This window comes from Apteryx rowi, unplaced genomic scaffold (genome assembly GCF_003343035.1).
Source record: "Apteryx rowi isolate R43461 unplaced genomic scaffold, aptRow1 scaffold_180, whole genome shotgun sequence".
NCBI lineage: Eukaryota > Metazoa > Chordata > Aves > Apterygiformes > Apterygidae > Apteryx > Apteryx rowi.
Genome location: NW_020448086.1, coordinates 1,129,983 through 1,139,341, shown reverse-complemented (window position 1 = coordinate 1,139,341; position 9,359 = coordinate 1,129,983). Strand labels below are relative to the sequence as shown.

Sequence of the window (9,359 nt, the reverse complement as noted above, 5' to 3'; positions counted from 1 at the left end):
CCCTCGATTAAAATCAATCTCTTTTTTTTTTAAGAGAAGAGGTGATCTTTAGTCTCTACAGAGAATAAGTGATAAACGAATGTAATGTATTTTGGACACCATAATGTTTCATATAGCATAAACATAGAAGATTAGTATAGAGATATGGTTTATCTGTAAAGCATTTAAAGGACTTGGTGAATGGAGAGAAATAATTAGTTGTATAAAGCAAGAGGGAGAATTTTTGGCATAGTGCAAAACCAAGTAGTTGAATCCCACAGCATTCAAAATACTGAAATATTTGGCTTCTTTTAGACAAGCTGCACACTCCAGCAAGTTATTGTGATGTATTGGGCTTCACCAGCATAGTTTATGTTGAATTGTTGTGGTAGAGAGACGCCAGCTAGTAATGTGAGACAATATATTGTTTTTTTCTGTATGTAAAGAAATAAAAACAAGGGCAGAGATGGGAGCTTAAGTATTCTTAGGGCTTATGTAGCCTGACTAGATAGAATGAGGGACGGGCATTGAATAAATACCACTGAAGTTAGGAGTAAGACTACTTGTGATAAGGCTAGATGAGCATGGTAACTCTGTCTTGACAAAGTGTAGAAAAAAAGGAGAGTAATATTATTTAGGAGTTCTTTGTATTTTTTCCTCAAAGACTGTAATTGCAGTTCAATAAATGAACCATTAATGATGAGAGTAAATACTTTCCATTCCTAAGAAGATGTGTAAATAAAAATGTGATTTTATTTGATGCTTAGTTTGTATGCTGACAGCTAGTTAAGGTAGTGGTGATACTGTGATTCATGACTTTATAAAATATTTAGCTGAAGAATATATCTTTAAAAATATCATTCCCTTATTGTTATCATCTCAGAAGATCAACTGAAATTAATAGACTTGAGACATTTTGCGTTAGGAATTATGAAGCAATACAGAAGTTGCATGATTTGCAGTTTCTGGGTGGTTAGAAAGATTCTTAAGGATGCAATATTCTTATGGCAGACCAGACTATATAGCTGATGCTGTTGCTATATTCTGGCCATCCATCTGGCCTTTCAAACAGAAACTTTAATTTGCAAATGTTCTTCTGAACCACTGCAATTTTGAACCCAGCATATTACAGTATACTCACTCTGATTTTTGTTTGGTTTATTTTACCTTAGTGTATCATGTTCAAAACTAGAGATTTCCCAAAATCTTGTTCTTGAAGGACTGTTTAGCAGTCTTCAGGGTAAGAGCTCTATAAAATTATTTACAATGCAATAGCTTTGTTTGGCAGATAGCGTACAAAAAACTTTGATAGGCTACATTAAAGGTCTTGTGAGCTGCCTTTTGGAAGTCTCTTCTCTAGCATGTGTTCCACATGCAGCGAGCAGGATGGTACCTGGGTTTTTCCCTTGAATCCGATGCACTGGGCAGCACAGTAACTTTGCTAGGGTTAGTTCGCCCTTGTCCTCATCAGAGCATTTATGCCATTGTAGCTAGAGTATGAATACCTTTGCTGTAGACATGGCACCGGAGGAATTATTTGTCGGCATCTGACCTTCTCAGATGAGTTATCTGACTAGAGTTAATCTTACTTATTAAAAGTACGCAAGAGCACTAGAGCACTGTTAATTCACTCTTGTGAATTAATACTTACTTGGTCTAGCTTGCTGGCAGTACACTGCAAATGTATGTAGACTAACACGACGAAAGAAGGGCATTTTTCAAGTGTTAGTTGTCCCACGATGCTTTTGATAAGGAAACATTGATGTTCTGATCAAATCCGAACACACAAATGTAATTGGCAGGTGTACATTAAAGAAGTTGATTTCTGAGGAGACAGCTTTATTTACATTAAATACAAAAAAGGCCTTGCATGTTGTCCCAAGCAGACTGATGTCTCTATTTCTCACCTTATCTTCATGAGGATGTCTTCAGCAGGCACAACAAAGAGCAACTTTTTTTTCCCCCCCCTGTGGATAGGCACCTTAAATTACGTCATGAGCTGAGTCTAATATGAACTAGGTCAGTGCTTTTATGTAGCTGGGAATGTGCATTCACAATTATAATTTTGAATGTTTATGTTAAAATGTATGTGATATACAAATGACTAGAATTTTCTTCTTTGATTTTTTCCAAAATTAATTTTACAGTCTGTATTCTGCAGTGAGTTTGTTAGACAGGTGCATCCAGCTCACGCTGTTAGAGAGCTCTGCACAAATGCTCTGTCTGGACCAACTTTTTGTAGAACTTGGTCCACACTCAAGTAGACTTTTTTTCTGAACTCAGTATTTTAATCAGGATAAATGAGAATGGTAAAAGGAGAAACTGCATTAGTCTTTCTGTGTTAGAGATCTAACTCAGATAAAGTCAGATTTCCTTGATAAAACCAAACTTCTGCAAAGCATATGTTGTGATGGTTCTTTAAGATTTCATTAGTTGTTGGAAGAACTAGAGCAAACTCAGAAAATGTTTTAAATTATTGGAAGAATTTATTTGTTAAGTTAAAATGAGCAAATATTTGAGTAGAGAGATGAATGGAAAATGAGTGTTAGAAGGCCACAAAATAAATGAAGTATCTTGTTAGAATGACCCTAGGAGCCAAGAAGTAGTTGCCAGAGCAGATGAGCAAACCGAGACCGTTATAAGTAATGGCTTTCTCAAAGTGAGACTTTCAGATTGTACAAACTGTTTCCCTACCAGACAGTTTTTTGTTGKTTTTTTTTGGTTATGTTTTGTTTTGGGGAGGTTGTTTTTTTTAGATGGAGATAAAGAATTTTAATGGGTAATAATACATATGAACTGACACTGAAATAGAGTTACGAGCTCTGTTTTGTTGCTCTTGTCTCTTGGTAGGTAGGTCTGACTATAAGTCATTTTTTGAAACAATTTGTCTTTGGAATACATTTTATTTATCATATGTGCTTTTGCTGTTAGACTTTCATTTACTGATTCATTTTGTGTGCTGATAAATCTTTTTTTTTAACTGGTACCTCTCAGGCTGTTTTGCGTGGCTGATTAGGGCAATTGTATTGCTCTTCAAAACAGAATGAAGTGAACTTTGAAATAACTTTCTTGTTCAGCAGTGCAAAACTACTGAAGTTTGCACAGGCTGTTGTAATGACTTGACAATTTCTTCAAGTAACAAGTGACTCAAGAATTTTTATCTACAAGAGATGTGTATGTCACTGTGTTATGTGCTCTTCTGCCTACAAAGGTACATAACAGCAGTGCCCAAGGTTTAAATTTCTAATGTTTACTTGAGTGCTTCTGTTTGTTACAGAAGGTATGCAAACATATGTGGCTGTAAAGAGGTTTCTTCTTTTATAAAGGAAAACTCACTTTTCAAAAACTCAGCGTGAATGCTCTGTGCTGAAATGAAATTTGATGCAGTGTGTACCGGGTCAGTTTCCTTACAAAAAGCTTATAAAACTTTTTCTCTGGAAAACAGGGTGTTTCATAAAGAAATACAATACAGCCGTACAGTGTAATATATTAAAATAGCTGACAGAAATAAAATTGATTCTATCGGACCTAATAGACAAATTGCTTATAGATAATGCATAATGAAGTTCTATCACCCATTCCAAAGTGTAAAGTATAAATTTTTTTTTTCAGCATTTTGTTGCTAATAACATAAATACTATTTAGGAAGGATTTCTTATTTAGAAAAAAAAAAATGCTTCAAAGCTGCTGCTCCCAGAAAGTGGTGTATTTAGTACACCAACAGGAATGTCTTCATTTGGATACAAATTTTCAAATTTGCGTGCTTGAAGTTAAGCTTCTAAAAGCCTAAGTGGACACTTGCGTAAGATATGTGACTTTCAAAGGTGTGAAAGCCTTCATATGCCATAGGTATCAATGATACTGATGAAGATTTAGAGCCTCTGAAAATTAGGGTTTGCATGTCTAACTCCATATGCCAGAGCACTGCTCTTGCTCAGGACTTAAAACTGTGACCATCATGTTGCTGAGCAGCCTTGTTATAATGTGTAACAGGTAACCCTAGAGGGACTGCATGGGAAAGGTGCTCAGCAAAGAAGAACTTTATTTTGTTTTATTTTTTACCAAGAATAAGTCTTTTTAGTAATACAGATGAGATTTAAAGTATCTTGACCTTGAAGCTTTTTCCCCATTGAATTCTTAAAAGTGAATTAAAACAGAAGCTGAATAATGAGTAAGCTGTGTGCTCAGCAGCCTTGCTGTCTGTCTCAGTGTTGTCATCTGAGTGAGAAACTGAAGTCCTGTAGAATTATATAAGGCTTAAAGGGTCATATAGCCCTTTTCTCCCTGCTGAAATTCAGGATCAATTGTACATAAACTATTCTTCATAGAGTTTTTTGGGGTTTTTTTTTGCTTGCTCTTAAAAGCCTCTGGTGGTGGCAGCAGTTCCACAGCTTCTCTTTGTAGTCCATTGCACTGTTTTTCTTTACCATTAGAAAGTCGTGGCATTTACCCACTGGTGTCTGTAACTTATATGTCTAAAATAACACCTGGCTTTGAGAGAATGAGGCTTCCCATGTTGCCATCGATGATATCTCGCCTGCACTAGCATTTGTCGTAAACTGAATTACTTGATTATTTCTCAGTCCTTATTCAATTACAAAAGCAAGCTACAGAACACTTTGGGGGGAAATACAGAAGAGCTGCACAAAGCCAGATTGCTTGGGAGACCTAGAATTTATATATGGATAAATGGAATCTTTATTTCTGTCATGAATGATAAGGTTTTTGTGCCCTTGTGTTTCCAAAGATTCCCAGTTACCCTTTATTGCTGTAGTTCTTGGGAGAGCTGTATTGTATGTTTGGCACTGCATGATGGTAGAGAACTGTGCAGTTTAGCTGGCTGAAAAAAAATGGTAGAACATAAAAACTGCATGGTGTCAGTGTCGTTATCATGCAGGTCTGAGCATGTCATTTCTTTAAGGAGAAGATATTTCATGTGGAATGAACTCAGCACTTCTGGTTTGCATTTCTGGGACTGGCAAACATAAAAACACTTTTTTTGTCAGTGAAGCTGGGCCTAGACAAGCTAGGAAAATATGAAACATGTTGTGACTGAACCTGTGCATCACAGGATGAGGAACTGTGATAACAAGCATGCAGCTCCATCATTTTGAGGCACATGTATTAATTTGTATGATGTATGCAACTATAAGAGCTTCATTATTTTCAGGTGCAGCTCCCTGGCAGTCCTTACGTGCCCACTTACAAATAGCCCAAGGAAAGGTGTATGGGATTCTGAGGGATATGGGGGAAGGTGTTCAACATCTGAAGAAACTTTCTTCAAACTAATTGTTTAGAACTTGGAAACTCCTACAGTCACTTCATCAGTTTTGGACAGATTGTAAAAATTGTATTTAGAATACCAAGTCTATACGTCTCGGGAGTCAGTGGGCATGACATGGATGGGTGCTGAGCATGTATAATTCTTGCTTATCATAGGTGCACCTTTTAATTTTAGGTTACCTTATTGAACGCTGATCACTGTTGGCTTACAGTGTTCAGGACGTGATCTATCCTGTGTGAGGTGGGGGAAGGGATATTGTGGCAGGGAGGTGTGGGGGTTTTTTTGGTTGTTGTTCATTTAGAACTGGAGGAAAATCTCTGTATACACACTGGTCCATGTCAGGACTGCTTTTGCCACTGAAGTCTGTCTTTTCATAATTTCAATGCCATGAGGTGTACCCATGTTTAACAATCTGATATGCTATCTGAATAAATATATCATTGTGCTAGTTCTGCTCATCTTTAATGAAATAGGGTTTTCCAGGACATGTTTGTGTTTACAATTCTTGTTCTCACAATAACTTCTTAAACTGTTTGCCAGTTTCATTTAGGTGTAAAGTCTTTGTCATGTTCATTAAAACACAAAAGTTCCTGTAAGTCACCTGAAGTAGTTGGTGTTATGAGAGAGAAAGAGAGAGACTCTACTGGGTATTTTCACATCACCTCCCTGAACTGAGGGAAAGGCAACAAACAGTGCAAGCTCATCCTTTATTAGGTCCTAGAGAAGCCACATCAGAGGAGATGTCTGAATCACTTGATTGCAAGAGAAGCTTCAAGCCTGAGAAAGCAGTTATGGAACACGTCCATAGGAAAATGGAGTTCCTTAATTCTGCTGTTGTGAAACCATTTATTTAATGGCAGGAAAGCCTCTAATACCCAACTTAGATAGAAGTAAGTGCTGTCTACATTTGAGTAAAATTATAAACACAGTGTCTTTTAGCCTCTTTGTGACTTTTCGTAAGCTAAAGCTTCTGCTTGTAGAGACTGTTCTGAGGGTAGCTCTACATTACTGAATGTTTTAGTATGTAATGTTTAATTAGCTCTAGGTACAGCCCACTAAAGTCAAAGCAACGTCCACAGTGTGCCAGAGTTCCCACACAACTAGTATCAGAGGGGCTGCTACATGGAGCTTAGCTCGTACTTTTACCCTGTTACGCGGTACACAGCTTGCTGTCTTCTCTCTCGTTATTCTTGGCTAGAGATGTCCTGTACCAACAGGTTGAATTAGTAACATGGAGGCAATTACTTTGGATTTAGTGAGCTGGACTGCAAGTTGCTTTGGGTGATTGAGAGCTGTAGGTAAATTGAGAGTGGTTAATACTTGATACTGGGGAGAATATTTGCATCCTCAAGTACAGAAAATTACTTCCAAGGAGCATGCAGGCGTCTTGAAGACTCACTTCTGTAGACACACTTCAGGTTCTAGTTAGAAGTGATAAACTGGGGGGTTTGTGATGTTATTGCTGCCTATGTTGTTTGTTATTGACTGGGGTAATGTTAATTTCATCGTTTTTTGCTGCTTTACAAAACTTGGATGACAATCAGTGCACATGACTCTGGAACTACTGATTCCAGATTATCTTTTAATGAATGTTTAGATTATGTGACACTGATATACTAGGCTTCCAGCATCCATWACAGAAAACTACCCTCAAGTAATCTGGATTTTTTTCTAAGCTCTGATTTTGTGAATATGTTAGGCAGAGATAAACGGGCTCTAAGAGGAAGGTTTTGTAGTTGTCAATTGTTCTAGACAAGTCATATTAAGGAAAGTCAATTTCTGCAGAATCAGGCTGGCACGGAACAAACTACCCGTTTTGTACCAGTTATGTCAGACTAGAATAATACATACTGTAAGAAACACCACTGTAAAGGATTAAGCTGTAGATCTTTTGGAAGGTGAATATAACATGAAAAGGAAAAAGCCAGTGGGTAAAATGAATCATCTGACAAGTAAAGGAAGCTCTCCAGAGGCTATAGGAAAAGATTGATTGAACTCGTATTGGAGTTACTGTTAGCAATGGATATAATAGTGAAAAAACAATACTGGTAAAATACCCATCTGAGTTACTCTATTTGGAATTAAAAGCAGACCTGAAGCTTCTGGGAGCAATGAATATCCACTACTTAGGCTCTGTCCTAGTGGAGTGGTTGGATTATTTGAGCTGCCGTGGCTGCAAAATTACATGAGCTTGTTGGTGTGTTAATGAATCATAGCTTGTACACTGCCCTCTGTTTCTCAAGGATGGCGGCAGGTGATGTTTGTTCGTGAGATGACAACCGGTGCTTGCACAGATGTGACTGCATTTCCTCTAATAAGAGTAACATAAAAAGCAAGGTCCAATGTTGGCACCTTTGTGGAAAGATTTTGCTTTTTGACCAGCTTTTTCAGAATTCATTAAGCTTGCACTTTGACTGTAATCTCCTTAATTGAAATAAATATCTACAACTTATCTGGTGCAGTTGTTGAAGCAGTGCTTGTCCCAGTGAGTAGCAACTGTTGTTTCATTACTCAATAAATTAATGGTCTTAAAAAAACAACCAACCCCCCCCCCATCACTTTTAAGGGAAGTGGTTTCGGTCCAGAATATTATATCTGAACATTAGAAATCATATGTACAAACAGCAGTAGCTTCTATAACTACAGTTTTGCACAAGTAGAAATGTAGTTCTAATCTAGAAATCAGCATGAGGAAATACTTTTTCACTGTGAGGGTGACAGAGCACTGGAACAAGTTGCCCAGAGAGGTGGTGGAGTCTCCTTCTGGAGATATTCAAAACACGCCTGGACACAATCCTGTGCAACGTGCTCTAGGTGACCCTGCTTGAGCAGGGGGGTTGGACTAGATGATCTCCAGAGGTCCCTTCCAACCTCAGCGATTCTGTGATTCTGTGATTGGTACACTTTTGCTAAATTCTTGTTTAACTTTCTGATAGGTACAAGAAAACTCACCGGGGCATAGAGCTGGATTGGAGCCCTTCTTTGATTTTATCGTATCTATTAATGGCTCAAGATTGGTAAGTGTGTTGCTCTTTTATAATGCTGACTGAATAAGCAATGTGTTGAGAATCTATTTTTAAAGATGAACTAATGCATTTATTTAAATGTGTATAAAATGTTTATCMTTAGTCTAAAATGGGAAAGCCTAACTGCATCAGAAACCAATTTCCTTCACCCCATGGTTATACTTCTATCACAAATGAAGGTGGAGAATAAGGATGCAGACAGATGTGCTCTCTGCGCACATCTGCACCAGCAGAAGATGATACTACCTACTGATCCACCTCTAGCTGCTTGTGTTAGTTCCCCCATAGTTCTGTCTGTAAAACTGTGTGAGCACTTGTGAACTCATTTATTTCAGTTGAAACAGGTTGGTTGAAAGACCTGTTGCCGAAGCTGTTGGGGAAGAATCATGTGAGAAGTTTGTCAAGTGGAGCTGTAGTGAGATGACAAACTGTCAGAGCAGTGACCAAGAACAGCTGTGGGCAGGCTCTTCTACCTGTACAGCTGGGTTCAGGAGAGCCTCTACAAAGCTGCGAGGCAGGTCTAAGAGTGTGGAAGGAGCTCACAATGTGATGGCTTATCCTCATCTCTGCTGAGGAAATACCCACTCTCCTTGAAAAGATTTGGGCCTTAGGAGGCATATGAAGGAGGCCCTGTAGTTACTTTAAAAGACCTTTTGACACTGGAGTTGGTCAAAGTGGAAGAATAAGGCCTAGTCATACTCAGCTGAGCTTTGATCATAGTTCTTCTGCCCTGCCAAAGAAAGAGATAGGTATAGGAAATAGAAACTTTTTTTTTTTTATCTGGCACAATTCTCACAGATCTGAAATTTTGACTCAAAAGTCAAAGCAGAGAGTTTGTCACTGAAGAAGTCAGATCAGCCCTGAAATCCCTTGATTCTTTTTTTTTTCTTTTTTCCCCCCTGCTGTTTATGTTCTGCTGTTATTGCTACAGGAAATGAGGCTTCTGAAAGGAAGGTTTCTATTAACAGCATTTATCTTGTTGCCCAGTATTTGTAACACATGATGATGAGATAGTATTTACACAGGCTTTCAATGCAGAGTTTCAAGCACGGGAGAATATGTGAGCACTT

At 38.0% G+C, this 9,359-nt stretch overlaps 1 protein-coding gene across 1 annotated transcript in view; it reads left to right on the top strand.

Moving 5' to 3' along the window:
* Positions 1 to 6,007: 6,007 nt before the first annotated feature.
* Positions 6,008 to 9,359, top strand: part of GORASP2 (golgi reassembly stacking protein 2) — an 11,511-nt gene continuing 8,159 nt past the window's right edge. The window contains exons 1-2 of the mRNA XM_026061392.1: positions 6,008 to 6,153; positions 8,200 to 8,280. The gene's annotated coding sequence lies outside the window, so the exon portion shown is untranslated. The remainder of the gene's footprint in view (positions 6,154 to 8,199; positions 8,281 to 9,359) is intronic.